Source organism: Cetorhinus maximus, chromosome 2 (assembly GCF_964194155.1).
Source record: "Cetorhinus maximus chromosome 2, sCetMax3.hap1.1, whole genome shotgun sequence".
NCBI classification, from domain to species: Eukaryota; Metazoa; Chordata; class Chondrichthyes; order Lamniformes; family Cetorhinidae; genus Cetorhinus; species Cetorhinus maximus.
Window position 1 is genome coordinate 31,805,739 of NC_135880.1, and position 19,374 is coordinate 31,825,112.

Consider the following 19,374-nt stretch of genomic DNA (forward strand, 5'->3'; position numbering starts at 1 on the left):
GTTACTCTAGCTAATCGCTGAGTTAGGCCAGATGTTAAACTGTGCAGCATTTCCTGGGTAAGTGTGCAGGTAAGAACCGCATGTCTGGCCCAAGTCTCTGCCCTGAACCCAGGATCAGGGACATTTGCGGAGGGTCCCATGCACCATGAAATCAGCCCATAGGAAGTTTAAAATTACTGGACGATTTCCGTGTTTTTCTGTGTCTCAGGATTTCTGCAGGGTCTTGACATGCATCTCCTAACTTACGTCCCACCTCCGACAATCCATAGACTGGAAGATTAGGGCTATTGTCTTCTCTGGTCTTTCAACCTATCAGGGACTATCTTAGCCTCCTGTGGTGTTGTTCATAGGCAGTCTGGGGTACAACACATGTGATTTTGATAACATTTTTGGCCTGTCCCATTAAAGCCACAGTGAGTCATCCCTGTGCAGAAAGACCTTGTGGGTGGAATTGTATGGACCCTCCTGCCAGCGGGATTTTCCAGTCCTGCTGAAGTCAATGGACTTATGAATGGCTCGCTGCATTTTCCGGCTCTGCCCCTGCCACGGCGGGGCCATTAAATTCCACTCAATAATCCCAGAGGGCGATAAAAACTTTATTGCTTGTAACTGCCATTCCAAGACAAACTTACAAACATGCACCTTTAACACTTTTACACGGCAAATTGTGACTCCAGTTCTGACAACTTTCATTGCTTATCTTTATATCTCCTAGGCTAAAAGTGATAAATTTATAAGGACATATTGTATACACTAGGCACTTTCAAGGTCAGCGTTTTTCTCTGGGCCTTAACCTTCACATTAGTCCTGCTGTGTTGTTCTATGAGTTTTGAGACTCACCATTTTTTTTACCGTTCACAATCCCGAGCTCAACCCTCTGTACAAAAGCCTTTCAGTTCTCACTGCTCCAACTCACCAGCTACCAGAGTCGCAGCCTTGGTTACCATGGCAACAATTCACAGTTACCATGGTAGACAGCTTTATGAGGAGCAACAATAATGGGATCATTTGTGACCAATCAGAAACCTGACCCAAGCCAATTATGCAGCAAGTAAAGACAGGCAATAATGGAGTCAGGGGTTTGGTGGCGGAATATTGGTCGTGGAGGGGTTAATACACAAGAGTAGGGTTCATGGAGTTGGGGCTGATAGATCAACATGGATAGACGATTGGTTAACAGGCAGGAAGCAGAGAGTAGGGATAAATGGGTCATTTTTAAGTTGGCAGGCCTTGACTAGAGGTGTGCCGCAAGGGTCAGTGCTGGGGCCTCAGTTATTTATAATTGATATTAATGACTCAGATAAAGAGACAGAGGGTGGAATGGTCCTTGATTTGCACTGTGTGACAAAAGACATTTTACCTGCCAGCCACAAAGGCGGGTTTTCACGACATATCTTCTCCTTCCTGCCTCATGAATTATGCAGTCTCTTCCCTTGCCTGAGGCCACTTCTCTCTCTTCCCCAAGTAAGCCCTAGCCCTGTAGCTGTTGAAGAGCCACCCTGCCTAATGGCTGGCCTGGTATGTAGAGACCTGCCTGTGAGCCCCCCTAAAAGTGACGTGATGCTGCCTGCGAAGCCTGGTGCTGATGACCACGAGTGCTGCCCAAAGCAAGGTAGGCAAACAAACCTCAAAGTCCCGAGCGACGTGCAGCTCGCCAGGTGCATGTCGCTTATTTACAGTTGTGAAACAAGTCGGCGTGATGCCCAAATGATCCAGCATGGGAAGATGATTCCGGCGAGCAGGGCTTATAATGAGATGCTAAAGTATTGAAATTAGGTTCCTGACATGCAGTGGCGGGAAACACACCCGCCGTTGACAGGTGGAGGAGACAATCGCAAACTGGTTGCACGATGGCATAAAACCGATTTTTGGCTTTCTTGCCATATTACGAACATATGAACAAGGAGCAGGAGTAGGCCATTTAGCCCCTCGAACCTGCTCCGCCGTTTAATAAGATCATGGCTGATCTGATAGTAACATGAAATCTGCATCCCACCTACTCCCAATAACCTATCACCCCCTTGCTTACCAAGAATCTATCCACCTCTGCCTTAAAAATATTCAAAGACTCTGCTTCCATCACCTTTTCAGGAAGAGAGTTCCAAAGACTCATGACCCTCCGTTTTAAATGTGCGACCCCTTATTTTTAAACAGTGACCCCTAGTTCTAGATTCTCCCATGAGAGGAAACATCCTTTCCACATCCACCCTGTCAAGTCCCCTCAGGATCTTATATGTTTCCATCAAGTCACCTCTTACTCTTCTAAACTCCAGCGGATACAAGCCTAGCCTGTACAACCTTTCCTCATAAGTCAACCCATTCATTCCAGTTATTAGCCTGGTAAACCTTCCCTGAACTGCTTCCAATGCATTTACATCCTTCCTTAAATAAGGTGGCCAATACTGTAAACAGTACTCCAAATCTGGTCTCACCAATGCCCTGTACAACTGAAGCATAACCTCCCTACTTTTGTATTCAATTTCCTCACAATAAATGATAACATTCTTTGAGCTTTCCTAATTACCTGCTGTACTTGTATACTAACCTTTTGTGATTCATGCACTAGGACACCCAGATCTCTCTGCACGTCAGAGCTCTGCAATCTCTCATCATTTAGATAATATGCTTCTATTTCATTCCTCCTGCCAAAATGAACAACTTCACATTTTCCCACATTATACTCCATTCGCCAGATCTTTGCCCACTCACTTAATCTATCTAATCTGTTTGTAACAAAAACAAAAAATGCTGGAAAACCTCAGCGGGTCTGACAGCATCTGCGGAAAGGAAGACATCTGTTTGTCGCCTCCTTATGTCCTCTTCACAGCTTGCTTTCCTACCTATCTTTATGTCATCAGCAAACTTGGCAACCATCCCTTCAATTTCTTCACCCATATTGTCTGCTCACGCCCGCCATGATGCCTGCTGCCAACAGGGCCGGATGATTCTGCCCAGAGAGTATTGTATCTAAGTCTGTACAAAGCTAGGAGGTCACAAAGAGGCAGCAAAGAGGCATAGACAGGTTAAGTGAGTGGGGAACAAGTTAGCAGATGGAGTGAAATGTGGAGACGTGTGAGGTTATTCACTTAGATCGTAAGAATAGAAAAAGGAGAACATTTTTTAAAAGTTGTGAAACTTGTAAATGTTGATGTTCAAAGAGACTTGGATGTACTCATACAAGGAGCACAAAATGTCAGCATGTAGGTACAGCAAGCAATTAAGAATGCAAATGGCATGTTGCATTTTCGTGAAAGGGGATTGGGGTACAAGAATAAATACATTTTGCTACAACTGTACCAGAGTTTGGTAAAACCACACCTGGAATGCTGTGGGCAATTTTGGTCTCCATACCTGGAAGTTCCCCTCCAAGCCACTCACCATCCTGACTTGGAACTATATTGCCGTTCCTTCACTGTTGCTGGGTCAAAATCCGGGAACTCGCTAACAGCACTGTGGGTGTACCTACACCACTGGAACTGCAGTGGTTCAAGAATACAGTTCCCCACTATCTTCTCAAGGGCAATTAGGGATGGGCAATAAATGCTGGCCTAGCCAGCAACACCCACCTCCCGTAAATGAATTTTAAAAAAGTTAAGGAAAGGTCTACTTATATTGGAAGCAGTACAGCAAAGGTTCACTAGATTTGTCTGTGGAATGAGAGGGTTGCCCTATGATGAGAGGCTAAATAAATTGGGTCTGCATTCTTCAAGAGTTTAGAAGAATGAGAGATGATCTCATTGAAATATTCAAGATTATGAAGGGGATTGACAGTGCAGATAATGAAACTTTTCCCTAGCTGGAGAATCTTGAACATGAAGGCACAGTTTCAGAATAAGGGGCTGATCATTTAGGACATTGATGAGGAGAAATCTCTTCACTCGAAGTTTGTGAATCTTTGGAATTCTCTACACCAGATGGTTGTGGATCCTCCATCATTGAATGCATTTAAGGCCGAGATCTACACATTTTTTTGTCTCTCAGCAAATCATGGGATATGGGGAATGGTAGGAAAGTGGAGTTGACGGCCAAGATTAGCCATGACCTTATTGAATGCCAGAGCAGGCTCAATGGGTAGGATGATCTTCTCCTACTTTATTTCTTATGTTCTTATGTCACCACCATGCTAAATGGGATAGATTCAGAACAGATCAAGCAACTCAGAAGTGGGCATCCATAAGGCGCTGTGGGCTACCAGCAGTATCTGAACTGTATTCCAACACAATCTGTAACCTTGTAGCCCAGCATACCTCTCACTGTATCATTGACTCTAAGCCAAGTGATCAACCCTGGTTCAATGAGGAGTGCAGGAGAGTATGCTTGGAGCAGCATCAGACACACCTAAAAATGAGGTGCCAACCTGATGAAGCTACAATGCAGGGCTACAGGCATGCTAAACAGTGAAAGCAGCATGCAAGAGGCTGAGCAAAGTGACCCCACCACCATTCATGAATGGTGTTGGACATGGTGTTAAACAACTAACTGAGAAGGAGAGTCCAAAAATCTCCTCATCCTCAATGATGGAGGAGCCCAGCACATCAGTGCAAAAGACAAGTCTAAAGCATTTGTAATCATCTTAAGCCAGAAGTGCCCAGTGGATGATCTGGCCTGGTCTGCTCATGTGTTCCCCAGCATTAAAGATGCCAGTCTTCATTCAATACGATTCAGTGCAACTGACATCAAAAAATGGCTTAAGGCACTTGATGCAGCAAAGGAATCATTGCCAGACTCATCATGTGCAGCCGCAGGCACTGCGTCAACGTCTTCATCATCCACTGTGTCCTTGACAATATTCTGGCTGTAGTACTGAAGAATTGTGCTCCAGAACTTGCCTCACCATTAGCTAAGCTATTCCTGTACAGCTGCAACACTGAAATATACCTGACAATGTGGAAAATTGACAGATACGTCCTGCCAAAAAATGGACAACAAATCTAATCCTGTCAATTATGCGCCATCAGTCTACTCTTAATTATCAGCAAAGGAATGGCAGATGTTGTCAACAGTGCTTTCAACTGGTATGTACTCACCAATAACCTGCTCATTTATGCTCAGTTTAGTTTCTGCCAGGGTCACATGGTTCCAGACCATGTTACAGCCCTGGTCCAAACATGAGCAAAAGAGTTGAATTCAGTAAGTGAGGTGAGAGTGACTGCCCTCAGTCTTATGAGGAAAGGTTGTCCAGGTTAGGCTTGTATTCACTGGAGTTTAGAAGAGTGAGATGCAACTTGATTGAAACATATAAGATCCTGACGGGACTTGACTGGGTGGATGTGGAGAAGATGTTTCCTCTTGTGGGAGAATCTAGAGCCAGGGGTCACTGTTTAAAAATAAGGGGTCGCCCATTTAAAATGGAGATGAGACAAATTTTTTCTCTCAGCAGGCTATGAGTCTTTGGAACTCTCTTCCTGAAAAGGTGATGGAAGCAGAGTCTTTAAATATTTTTAAGGCAGAGGTGGATAGATTCTTGGTAAGCAAGGAGCTGATAGGTTATTGGGAGTAGGCAGGAAGCAGATTTGAGGTTACTATCAGATCAGCCATGATCTTATTAAATGGTGGAGCAGGCTTGAAGAGCCAGATGGCCTACTCCTGCTCCTTGTTCATATGTTTGTAACCAAGTTCAGCATCGAGGAGCCCTAGCAAAACTGAAGACAATGGGAATCGAGGAAAACTCTGCACTGGTTGGAGTCATACCTACCATAAAGTAGGATGATTGTGGTTGTTGGAGGTCAATTATCTCAGTCCCAGGACATTGTTCCAGGAGTTCCTCAGGGTAGTGTCCTGGCCCAACCATCTTCAGCTGCTACATCAATGACTTTCCCTTCATCATAAGGTCGGAAGTGGGAATATTTGCTGGTGATTGCACAGTGTTCAGTACCATTTGTGACTCCTCAGATACTGAAGCAGTCCATGTCTAGATGCAGCAAGACCTGGAGGACATTCAGACTTGCACTGGTAAATGGCAAGCAACATTCGTGCCACACAAATGCCAGGCAATGACCATCTCCAGCAAGAGAGAATCTAACCATCTCCCCTTGACATTCAAACGCATTACCATTGTTGAATCCCCCAATATCAACTTCCTGAGGGTTACCTTTGAACAGAAACAGAACTGGACCAGCCATGCGAATACTGTCGGAGACTCAGAATTCTGTGATGAATAACTGACTCCCCCACACCTATCCACCATCTCAAGGTACAAATCAGGAGTGTGATGGAATACTCTCCATTTACTTGGATGAGTGCAGCTCCAACAACACTCAAGAAGCTCAACTGCACCCAACACAAAGCAGCCTGCCTGACTGGCATCTCATCCACACACTATCCTGATATGGAATTATATCATCGTACCTTTACAAACATTGGGTCAAACGCCTGGAACTCCCTAAAGTACTGTTGGTGTACCTACGTAACATGGATTGCAGCAATGAAAAAGGGGGCTCCTACCATTTTCTCAAAGGCAACTGCGAAAGGTGACAAATACTCAACTTGCCAGCCATTCATGCTGGGTCAAAATCCTGGAACTCCCTCCTTAACAGCACTGTGGGTGTACCTACACCACATCAACTGCAGCGATTCAAGATGGCTGCTCACCACCACCTTCTCAAGGGCAATTAGGGATGGGCAATAATTGCTGGCTTAACCAGCGGTGCCCACATCCCATGAATAAATAAAAACACCTGAATATATCCAGGGTTGTACTAATCAAGTTTTCTTCAGCCCATGTTGACTTCTACCTCATTAATATAATTTGGGACATATAATTTAGCCCAAGAAAATGGGTAGGTTTAGTCTGGCAGGGGTAAAAGTCTGACAAGAATCATATTTCCAACCCAAATCTGCTTCAACCCTCCCACTTTTGGCTTCAACCAAGGATGAAAAAGTGGGCAGGTGGACAACCTGCTCTGAGGCAGTGTTACAATCCCAGCTGAGATTACCCCTGGACAAGCTTGATCCCAGAGTAGAACCCAGCTTGATAGATCCTAACCTTTATTTGTTTGCATACATACGTGGAGATTAACTACTGAACAGAGGCACAGAAGTCACTTGGATCCAGTGCTGCAAACGCTTCAATGATTTGTTTTAGTCCGGCAGGGTGAATACCATGTTGACATTGGGCATTTAACCCAGCAGATAGCCTTACCCTCTGCGGCGCCCCCCACCAAGTCTCACTGTTGTGACTGCATTGAATCATTTAGGACATTTTTCCTTTGTTGGGTGGCCAAGCAGATAGTGCCCATGCTGAGGTCAGCCTGAGTGAGTCATGAGGAGATGAGTTCTCCCCCGCACCATGTGTTGTTCTTAGTTGCACATGACTAGTTTGGGGGCAACCTGGAGGAGTGACAGCTAGGCACATACTCAGAACTCCAAGACATGTCCTATTCAGGGTGATGAGATGGTGGAAACGGAGCCTCAAGATGTCCTGGTAAAGAACCATCAGTTGCCTTCTACGTCACACGTGGTTGCGCCTCCTTGCTATGGGAGGAAATACCATGTGGTTCCTGATGTGATGTATGCAGCATGTGTCCATGGCGTTGGGGGGCGTGGGTAGCAGGCCTAGCATCCTGGTCTGAGTGATCAGCAGTAGCGGGGACAGGGGGCACTGGAGGCCTGAATGCCCCACTGTGGTTGGGATGTGGTGTGCGCGAGCAGAGTCCATGTGCAATTTGCCCTAATGAATGGTCTCTCTTTTTCAGGAGAAGAATTCTCATAACGCAGCCGAGCATGTGAGGACTGGAGGTGGCCAGGCACAGCTCTCCATATTAAGCCGTTTCAAGCAGGAGGCCCTTGAGCTGGAGAGGCACCTTGCACCCAGGTCTACTGGTGTCGGTGAGGCTGGGGTGGCACGACCAGGTATTTAAGGCCAACAATGAGGTCCGCATTGTCCTCCCAACAGCCATAGCACTGAAGATTGTTAAATTAGTTATTGTTGCAACATTGCTAGGCCATTAGTTCTGGAAGGTTGAGTGCATAAATAGCTGGGGGGACAGGCATGAAGTTTGTCAGTGTGTGCACGCTAACTTATCCACTGTCCTTGTTCTTCTTTTCAGCATCATCGGAGCATGGCTGAGAGGAGGAGCAGCAGATGCCCCCTCTCATACCTGAGGGCCCTGAAGTCTCACTAGCGTCACACCATTTCTGCGAGGCAGGCACCAGCGCAGATACGAGCACCTCGGTGGGAATTCGAACATCGGCTAGTGTCCCGGGGCACAGTGCTGAGGCCACTTCACAGACGCTGGGGGAGCTGGCAGAGACAAAGAGTGCCCATGGTGCCAGCAGTCGGAAGACTGCAGGGGACCAGGCACATGCTCAGTCGGTGCCTGATGACGTGCCTCTGGAGTCGTCCGCGACGCATCAGCAGCAGGAAATGCGGCCGGGTGTGTGGGACCATCTGGGTGAGATACATGAGGCTATTTTTGGCACGGTCTCCATGGTGGAGGATTCTTTGCATGAGAGTGGCGACTCTCGTGGAGAGCCTGCTCCAGGAGACACGCCAAGGCTTCCCAGGGATGCTCTCTGACCAGCAAGCCCTCACATCAGCCATGGCCTCAGCTGGTCACTGCCAGTTTGGGAGATGGTGTGGGCATCAAGCTTCCCAGCTCATTGCCCATCCATCCACGGTGAGCAGGGAGGTCCGAGGCGACCTCATGTCGGCGCAACAGCTGCCTGTCTTCTCTGCGAGCTCCTCTCATGGCTCTCCGGATGAGGGCGGCAGCTCCTCCATCCCTCTCCCAGTGACCGTATCATCCGGTGAGGCTGTGACAACTGGGGAGATGCCAGCTGTGGAACTGGCAGCTCACTCCCTGGTGGGGCCAGCACAGGCTCCACAGGCCAGAAGACAGCCGCCAAGGTCATTAAGGCCAACAGGACAGCAGAGTCAGCAGGCTTAGCATAAGGCACATTAGGCACACCATGGGTTTTTCACTGGTGCTTTTCTGTTTGACCTGAGGTTAGATCCTTATGATTTCTTTTTGATTGTTGACACCACTGTTTAATAATTGTGAGAACATCTGATTCACACATTAAATGCCAGATGTGTGGCCATGGCTGAGGGTGGCTCGTTTCTTCTGCATATGTATGTTTAAGAAAAGTGCCATGAGTGTTTCTTTGGACATTCATCTTTATGTACAAGGCCCTTAGTTACTGCTGATGACCTGGCAGATTTTACACTTAGATGTTAAGGATCGAGGCGCCAGCCCAGGCTTGTCCTGGTGATCCATCTGTGTTGCGTTAGCTGAAGGTTCGTTGGATTAAAGCATCCCGGGTGTCCCTGCCTCCTTGGAGTCATCGCAGGTCAGCGTCTACCCCCTCAGCATTTCGCTGTGCATGCTCATCCTTGGAATCACTGCTGGGGTCATCGTGTGCATCCGCAGCCACTGCGTCTACATCTTCATCATCCACTGCGTGAGCCTCTGGCTCTTTCCAGCGCAAGATTGTGGAGAGTGCAGCATGCAACCAGTATCACTGAGACACGATCTGGGGGATACTGGAGTGCGCCCCCTGAACAGTCCAGGCATCAAAAGCGCATTTTGAGAAGACAGATGGCTCTCTCCACCACAGCCCTTGTGGAGCCGTGGCTCCTATTGTAGCGCTGCTCAGCTTCTGTTCTTGGATGGCAGAAAGGCGTCATGAGCCACCTTCTGAGGGGATAGCCCTTGTCACCCAGCAGCCATCCATCCAGCCAGGCTGGAGCACTGAAGAACCCCAGCACCTGGGAGTGTCTGAGGATGTAAGCGTCATGGGAGCTGCCTGGGTACCTTGCACAGACTTGTAGAATCTGCATCCTGTGATCACACACTATCTGCATGTTCATGGAGTGGAAGCCCTTCCTGTTGACGAAGGCACCGGGCTCACCTGCTGGTGCATTGATGGCCACATGTGTACAGTCTATAGCACCCTGGACACGGGGGAAGCCAGCAATGTCTGCGAAGCCTCTGGCTCACTGTGTCTGGCTTGCCTGGTCCCAACGGAAGTGGATGAAGGTCAATGCCCATCTGAACAGAGCGTCTGTAACCTGGTTGACACAAGTGTGTACAGCTGATTGGGAGACACCGCAAAAATCAACCACTGAGCCCTGGAAGGAGCCAGAGGCATAGAAGTTGAGGGCAGCTGTGACCTTCAGAGCCACTGGCATGGGGTGTCCACCCATACTGTTAGGGGAGATCTCAGGCCCAATTATCTGACAGATATAGTTCACTGTCTCCCTTAACAGTCGGAGCCTCCTTCGGCACTGCACCTCAGTCATATTGAGGTAACTGCTTTGCCGCCTGTATACCCTGGCGCAGGATAGTGGTGTCTTCTGTGGCCCTTTCCACCTTAGACTACCTCTTGGCCCTGCACCCCTTGTGCCTGCGCCTGTCCTCCCAAAGGTGGCTCCCCTGGAGGCTGAATGTGCACTCCTCTCCTCCTCCTCTTTCTACCCCTCCCTTCCTCCTCAGAGGAGCTGCCTCCAGTGGACAGATCAGATCCCATACCCAGGCTAAGGGAACGCTTGCTGAAAGCTACAGGTCCAGAAAAGAATCCTCACTGAAGGTTAAGAGTCTGGAGAAAGCTGCTGGGATGTGTTCTGAAGTACTGCAGATCACACAGGCAAGTTTAAAAAACTTTCTCCAATAAATACTTTACAGAGCAGATTCACGACCCCACTGAGTCCTCTTATCTCGCCCGTGGATGAGGTTAATAGAAATGTCTCCTACCCGCCTGCCCATTGCATCCATGCGCCGACCCGAAGACTGCACAAGCGCCGAAAAATCAGTGTCAATTGAAGACTAAAGGGCCTTAAGTGGCCCGCTAATTAATGGCGGGTGAGCGTCGGACTTCACTGCGCACCTGCCCAGCGAAATATCGCGATGGCGCGTGGTGATGTCGGGACACCTGCCCAATGTCACCGCGCATCATTATAAGTGCAGATGTGTGGGACCCGCCCCTCGCACGTCAAACGAAAAATTCTGCCCTATATTACAATACTCTTGCACCCACAACTATATCTTTACAGATATGTACAGATTTGTAAGGATAACACAAATTACAAAAGCTATCTTATTCTTTAATGTTCAGAGTAAATACATGGTCCATGTACACCAATGGCGCCCTGTGGTCAGACACACCACACTCTGAAACCACATAACACATGTCACCTCAACCAGATGCTATGGCTCTCTCCTCAACTACCCCCCAGATGCTTGTCACACCATGAGCCAACCAGTCTTACTGAATTCTGTCCTTCACATGAGAGTTTCCATTCTCCACTATCCAAACACCTCACTTTGGAATCTTCTCCCAAATCGACGCTTTCTCACAGACGTCTTCCGTAAGGGTTCACCTCCAGGGTTTTGAACTCTCCTTCTGGTGTTCCTCTTCCCTGGGTCGCCACATGCATTCAAGTTTTCTTCCACACACTATGTCTCTCTGACTCAGCCATCATCAGTACGCCACTGCTTCACATGCCCATAGCAAACAGCTATGGACCTTCAGTTGTCTCCTTGTACCTTCTTGCCTCTTGCAAGCTATTTTCACTTTAAATCTGCTTTATGCAGCTTTTGACTCTTTAAATCTGAAGCTTGGTGCCTTTCTCTCTGCCCCTCACTCTTAGCTTCAGTTAACAGGACTTTTTCCCAGGTTCCTGTCCATCCTTTGACTACAAGATCTCTTTTGGACTTTCCCCTCTTCCACTCCCCTGGATTTTTGGGGTTTTTCTTCGCTTGGGGCCTCTTTTTTTGGGAAATCTGCAGTTCCGTCTCCCAGTGTGCAGTTTCTCTGGGGTCCTGGCTTCAACTGAACTTAAAACTGCTGTTTCTTTAGTTCTGTGTGTGTGTCTGTGGGAGGAACCTGCCTTCTGTTGCTATGCAACAGCACTATTCTTTCTACTCTTGTGTGTTTACTTTTACTTTATAGGGGTCGTAAACGTCTCATTAGAAATGCAAGCAGCCTTTTAAAGTGAAACTAAAACTCCATTTGACCTTTCTTAACACAGATACAGAAATACAAATCAAACTTAAACTTCAAAGCTAAAACTCAAACCTAACACCCACAAATACAAATATAACTTACTTAAACTATCTCTATTTCCTAACAGGCAGAGTGACTATGACCTTATTGTCATTCAGCTTTTTAACCTTAAGCTCTAGTCAGCCTAGTTTCCCGAGCATCAGAGAAACCAGGAGTTACATTCTGGGGAGCAGGTGACAGATCTGGGAGCTGGAAGCCTTTATACCTACATCCTGCATACAGCAGGAAGAATTTTATGCTCTGTCTTTTGGTGTGATTGCAGGCAGAAAGGGCATTTAATCAGGCAGGAGGGTGCTGTGTAAGCACCCCACTGCTTTCCTGCCTTTGCCAAAATTAAGTCTGAGGCGGGAAGGCCTATTGTTGAACTTCTGTCCTGGTGCCAACTGAGCCCCTTAAGTGGGCAATTAATGACCACTTTAGGGTCTGATTCGCACCACCACTGGTATTAATTCAACAGTGGGCAGGGGATCACCAAGTGGGGAGGACGACAAGAAAACCTTTCTTTGTGGGGTGCCTGTCATCTGGGGTTGAGGGGGGGTGGGGTGGGTGGCATTGGGAAAGGTTGGCTGGTTGAGAGTCAACTCCTGCCCTTGTCGGCGACCCCATCCCTCACAGCGCACACCCATGAAACCCCTCCTGTTATGATTTACCTGTGTCATGGGTTGTTCCTTGATTCTGGACCCTCTGGTGGGTGTCGTTGCCACAGCAGCCACTGCCTGCCTGGTGAGCAATAGAGCTGATGGTGTCTCATTGGCTGGCAGCTCTCGGTGGCGGGATTTCCGCCCATGGTGCCCTTGATCCCAGGGAAGGCCTGACGGTGACCGCTTATAGTGATCCGGCAGGTGGGCAGGCCAGGAGTCTTCCCTAAAGAGGCAACATGGGTCTCTTACAGCTCTCCAGCCAGCAGGCGATTCCTCCCTCCATCCATCCCCAGCATGTCTGCTGAGGAAATCCCAGCAATCAGACACTGGCGCACCCTTCTGAACTCACCATCCAGCCCTGGCCTCCAATCCGACCAGCTCTCTGACACCCCTTTCCTCCAACACCCCACCCATCCCCCCACCCCCTCAACCACTACTTCAATCACCATTCCCCATACAAGGCCCAGGCCGCGGAGCCCTGCCCCCTATCACCAGGCCCACATCTCTCCTCAGACCCGGCGTGACTGACCTCCATCCCACTCCACCCCCTCCACACACCCCCCACCCACAACCAACCCCCTCCACCCCACACCCCCCACATCACCCCCACCCCACCCCCAACCCCCACCCCCCATCACCTCCCCACCCCAAACCCTCTAATTTCTCCCCTCGACTACCCTCCCGTTCCCCCCAAGGCCCCTGACTTCCCCCCGCAGCCTGGGACCAGGGACCGGCAGCCTATTCGGTTGACCCCTCCCTACCCTGCACCATTGGAATCCACCCCCCATTTCCTAACTCATTCCATAATTTCCACATCCCCTCCCCCCACTCATCCTAACCCTTTCCATAATTGCCCCATCCCCTCCCCTCCCCCCAACCCGAACCGTCCTGCAGCCTACACAAACCACCCCCCCACCTGACTGGAAGCCAAGCCTGTTAATGCCAGATGAGGAATCAATCGGTGATGTCAGTGTGTGGAGGAATCCCGACTTCTGGACTCCTTGCACATCCCTGAACCTGCCACCCCAACTCCTGGCAGGTCAGACTAGCAAACATTCAGTCCATAGTTTTTGCTCAGCATCTAGATATTTATCATTTTAGAGGTACACTTGTGTAAGTTTGCATAAAGTCTGCTGTAGGTGCTTCTATAATATCTAAATCCAGAAGCGTCAACATTAATTCCTGCATCCATCTTTAAAGTGGGTGAGGTTTCTTAAATTTCCACAGATTAATTGATAAACACTTCCAGGAATGATTAAATAAACCACAGTGAAAGTCAATCAGCTGCTTTCCAATGAGCATCTGTGACCTTTACGTTTCGACTATCCTGCATATGAAACAATAAAGTAGTGAAGATTTTTAACTGCTGTTTTTATTGTAGTATGTACTCAACGCTCAAGATCTTGCTTGGTTTGAAGTAAAAAAAAACGTGAGAGTCCTGAGCATCTGAAAATTCTGTTCCTTTTCCAGCCACGGCTCTATAAAGCGCATGAACTCTGGTAATGGCAGCTTTAAACACCCTCTGGTCGCTGAGGCAGGCATAAGCCATAAGCCTCCATTTCATCCCAGAATCCTTGACCTTTCCACTCCACAGCCTGAAATGCACAACATAAAATGGTTACTTAGAACAAATGTGGACTTCGGTAGTAGAATCGTGCTGTTTATATTCCAGATGAACAACCTTTAACCAAATCTGGAGCTAAGAAAGAGATGTGCGTGGGGATGGGAGCGGGCACATTTGCAGGAAAAGTGGAGATTGCTTCCTGGTTGAAAAAGACTGCTACATGATTAGTTTATGCCCACTTTCCTTTTTAATATTTTTAAAAAATTCATTCCCGGGATGTGGTTAGTACTGGTAAGGCATGAATTTATTGCCCATCCCTAAATTCCCTTCAGCACCACAATCTTGAATACAATTTGATGGCTTGCTGGGCCAATTCAGAAGGCAATTAAGAATCAGTTACATTAGTGTGGGTCTTGAGTCACATCTGGGTCTGATAAGGCAAGGATGGCAGGTTACTCTCCTGAAAGAACAAAGGGGTTAGTTAGATTGGTTAGTTTCATTAGGATATGAACTTTTCATTCCAGGTATTACTTAATTGAATTTAAGTTCCCCAGTTGCCATGGTGGGATTTGAACTCATGCGTCCAGTTCATTAGTCCAGGCCTCTTACTAGTCCAGCAACATAATTACTCTTCTAACGTACACCGTCCCAAAAAATAATGGAATGTTAAAGTTAGGGTAAACTTCTTAGAATCAAACTTTCTGCTCAGATAAGAACATGTGACTTGAACTAACACAGTAATAGGGAAATGGATTCTAGCAGTAATGGAACAACACAAAACTCAAATAGATCACATAAACGAATTGAAAATGTGCTTGATCCTCAGATCGAGTCTCATTTAAGACAGCCAAAATGATTTTTAAAAACATAAGTTGATAAACCAATTCACTATTACAAATTAATTAATAACATCAAATAATATAGCATAGTGGTGATGTCACTGGACTAATAATCAGAAACCTGGAGTAATGCTCCAGGGGAGCAAGTTCAAAACCTTCCACAGCAGCTGGAGGGATTTAAATTCAATTAATTAATAATTCTAGAGTAAGAAGCTAGTCTCAGCAATAATGATGATAAAACTACCAGGTTGTTGTAAAAAGTGACCTGGTTCACTAATAAGCTTCAGGCCTGGCCTGTTCTGGCCGATGCGTGACATAGGACACAGCAATATGGTTGGCTCTTAAATGCCCTCTGAACTGGCCTGGCAAGCTGCTCAGTTATAATCAAACTGATACAGAAAAGTTGCAGTTCAAGAAGGTGTCTCACCATCACCTCCTCAAGAGCAATTATGGATGGGCAATAAGTGCTGGCCTTGCCAGCGATGCTCACATCCCACCAATGAATAAAAAAAGTTTGATTTCAGCGGGAAAGCCTTCTACAAATTCATATATAATTAGAAAAATAATTTGTGCTATTCCTTTTCCTGTGCATACCTTTTCAATTACATTGGCCAAGTCATCATTTCCTGTGTACATTGTATCTAAGGTGAGGACTTCTGTAGTGCTTGAGTCTTCATTCACTGCTATCCCTAGCAATATGCATGCCTTAGATTCAGAAACTAGTTTATACAGTGACAACATCACAAAAAATAAGAATATCAGTAGTTAGGGAATCAACACAGATTTCATCACATTTTCATGAGGTTCAATATGCTTTCTGCATTTTGGTAATAAATTTAACTTTTAAAATAAATACTATAATTAATGACAAAACTAGTACTTCGAATTTTCTTCAAAACATCTGTCTTTTCATTTTTAAAAATCAAGAATGCTAAATAAAATTTTGGTTCCTATTTTCGAGGTGGCTGAACACCACTGTGTAGAAAAGTGTCCAAATTCATTGCTTCTCTAGAGTAACTGCTAGTTATTTTTATGTAAAGATTCATTTAAAATTTATTCAATTTATATAAGCACATAATAAAAGAACTGTCTCAAATTACACAATTTATCAAGAACATTTTCATGCAGAATTAAAAAATAAGTTCAGAAGTCAAGGAAGAATAAATACTGAAATCACAAACTTACAAATCACAACTGGAGTTCCTTGTTCTTCAAAGTGAACGCTAAGATCCACTGGTTTCTCAATATTTGTCCTGTAAAAATTAAAGTATTGAATTTGCTTTCTATAATCTTTGTTATTTTTGGGGAGGAGAGCAGCATTCAGGGGGGAGGAAGTGACAGATGTGGGCCTGGGAGCAGGGGGAGAACGCCTACTGGGAGGGACAGAGTGAGAGATCAGAGTTTGGGGAGTTAAGGTCATCAACTGTGGCAAGAGAGAGAGAGATGCCATGATCGGCGAAGGAGAGACTAAAGGCTCTTCTGTTCCTACTAGCCCAAAAGGGCCCTACCTTCTTGAGCCAGCGGCTCCAATCTCTCTCCTACTGTTGAATTTCATGAGCCCTGCAAAACCTGACCATCAATTGTTGGACTGTGGGAGCCTATTTAAATATCTTAATGACAGTGGGATACTTGCACAGGATGATGCCATGTCCCTCGATCAGGGAGCCCTCAAGCAACCCTGTTCACGAGCTTCCCCACCCTGGACTTAATCGGGGCAAGTGCAATCACCCTCCTGCCTGATTAAATGCCCCCCACCTCCAAACTCACCATGGGTGAGGACATTAAATTCCGCCAAAGGTATATAAACAGAGAGGGAAGCATTTAGCCTTCTTCAAATGGAGGAAGACCAGTGGAAGAGCTTGCTAACACTTCAGTTATCTCAGCATAGGCTGAGATCAGAAGTGACTGCCATCACCAGCTATGGGGATAAGCACTCGCTCTACGCCATCCATCTGTTTAGCCTCTGGGACTGGTAAACCATTCTCGTGTGTCACAGGATCTTTTTCTTTCCTGTCTATTTAGCTTATACATCATATTTAAACTGTTGCTTCTTAATAAACTGCTTTAAAATTACTTATGATCTCAATTCCCTTTTTTGCGTCATCTGTAGCTCCCGGACCAAAATCTTAGATAGTTACCGTCATGCCATTTTGTAATCAAGTATCAGAATTGTCTCCAAATTCAGACTGAACCAACATATAAATCATTTATGCAAATATTGAATTCTCAATTAGAACAATCCTAGCCTAAGGAAAAATATACTTGCCATAAAGGGAAGGTTCACTAAATTAATTCCTGGGATGGAGGGGCTGTTTTATGAGGAAAGATTAAAACAGACTAAGCCTTTATTCTCTGGAGTGAGAGGTGATCTCATTCAAACATACAAAATTCTTACAGGGCTCAACAGGGTAGATGCAGGAAGGATGTTTTTCTTGGATGGGGGTTGTAGGACCAGGAAGGACAGTCTCTGAATAAGGGGCAGGCCATTTAGGACTGAGATGAGGGGGAAATTCTTCACTCCGCAGGTGGTGAATCTTTGGAATTCTCTACCCCGGAAGGTTGTGCAGCCTCAGTCATTGAGTATGTTCAAGATTGAGAACGATAGATTTCTACATATTAAAAACATCAAGGGATATGGGGATAGTGCTGGAAAATGGTGTTGAATTGGAACATCAGCCATGATCTAATTGAATGGCAGAGCAACCTCGAAGGGCTGAAAGGCTTACTCCTGCTCCAATGTGTTTTTTATGTTCTTGCTTAGTTTTAGATCCGAGACCAGGGGCAGAGTTTTCACCCCATGGAGCTGAAGGCATATTTGAGAATGAATTGGAAATTCTTCCAGTCCCAATGGCGGAATTATGAGATTGCTACTGAGTTAAACAAGAAACCCAAACAAATAAGAATACCAACTCTGTTATTAGTGCTAGGGAAAGAGTGCTGCAAGCTGTATTGCTAGCTGATAGCAGAAAAGCCAGTCAAGGAGGCCTTGAAGACCCCACTTTGAACCCTCCACTAAGTTATTCATGAACGCTATGTGTTCAACACCAGAGTTCAGGAAGAGGATGTGAATATTGATCCGTATGTGACTATACTGAGATGCCTAGCTGAATCTTGTGAGTTTGAGCAACTGAAGGATGATCTGATCAGGGATAGGTCTGTCTTAGGAACAAGAGATCCCGCTGTGAAAGCATGACTGCTGAGTGTAGAGAAACTTACTCTTGAGCAAGCTATTGACGTGCTGAAATGTATTGATGGGAGAACTGACGAGGTTTTGCACTATGTTGAAAGGCTGTTCAGCCTTCCAAGCACAAGAAAATGGAGAAAAGGAAGAACTATTTACAGAAGGGCCGGCAGAAAGATCAAGGCCAGAGTACTGGATGTGAATATTGCACAGGGCACCACACAAAAGAAAAGGAAGCACACCCAGCATGAGGAAAGTAGCGCTCTATCCATTCTGTCCAGACCACTCATACTTTTTAATACCTTTATCAAATTTCCTCGCAAATTTCTCCAAGGAAAACAGTCCCAACTTCCCCAATATAACTATGTGACTGAAGTTCCTCATTCCTGGAACCATTCCCATGAACCTGTTCTGCACCCTCTCTAATGCCTTCACATCTTTCATAAACTGTGGTATCCAGAATTGGACACAATACTCTGGGTAAGGCTGAACCAGTGTTTTATACAAGTTTAACATGCCCCTATTAACAAAGCCTAGGATATTGTATGCTTTATTAACTGCTCTCTCGACATGACTTTCCATCTTCAATGACTTATGCATATATACACCAGGTCTCTCTGCTCCTGCATCCCCTTTAGAGTTTGACTCTTTATTTTATATTGTCTTTCTGTGTTCTTTGGACCAAAATGAATCACTTCACACTTCTCTGAATTAAATTTCACCTGCCACTTGTCCACCCGTTCCACCAATGCAGCAATGTCCTTTTGAAATTATACCTATCCTCTACATTATTCACAATGTTTCCAAATTTTGTATCATCCGCAAATGTTGAAATTGTACCCTATACCTTAGGTCATTAATATATATCAGGAAAAGCAAAGGTCCGAAAACTGACACCCCGGGAAGCCCACTAAAAATCTTCCTCCAGTCCGAAAAATATCCATTAACCAACTATCTCTGTTTCCTATCACTCAGCAAATTTCATATCCATGTTGCTACTGTCCCTTTTATTCCATGAGCTATAACCTTGTTCACAAGTCTGTTGTGTGGCACTTTTGGCAGTCCATATACACCACATCAACAGCATCACTCTCATCAACCCTCTCTGTTACTTTAAAACAAAAACTGTAGCAAGTTAATGAA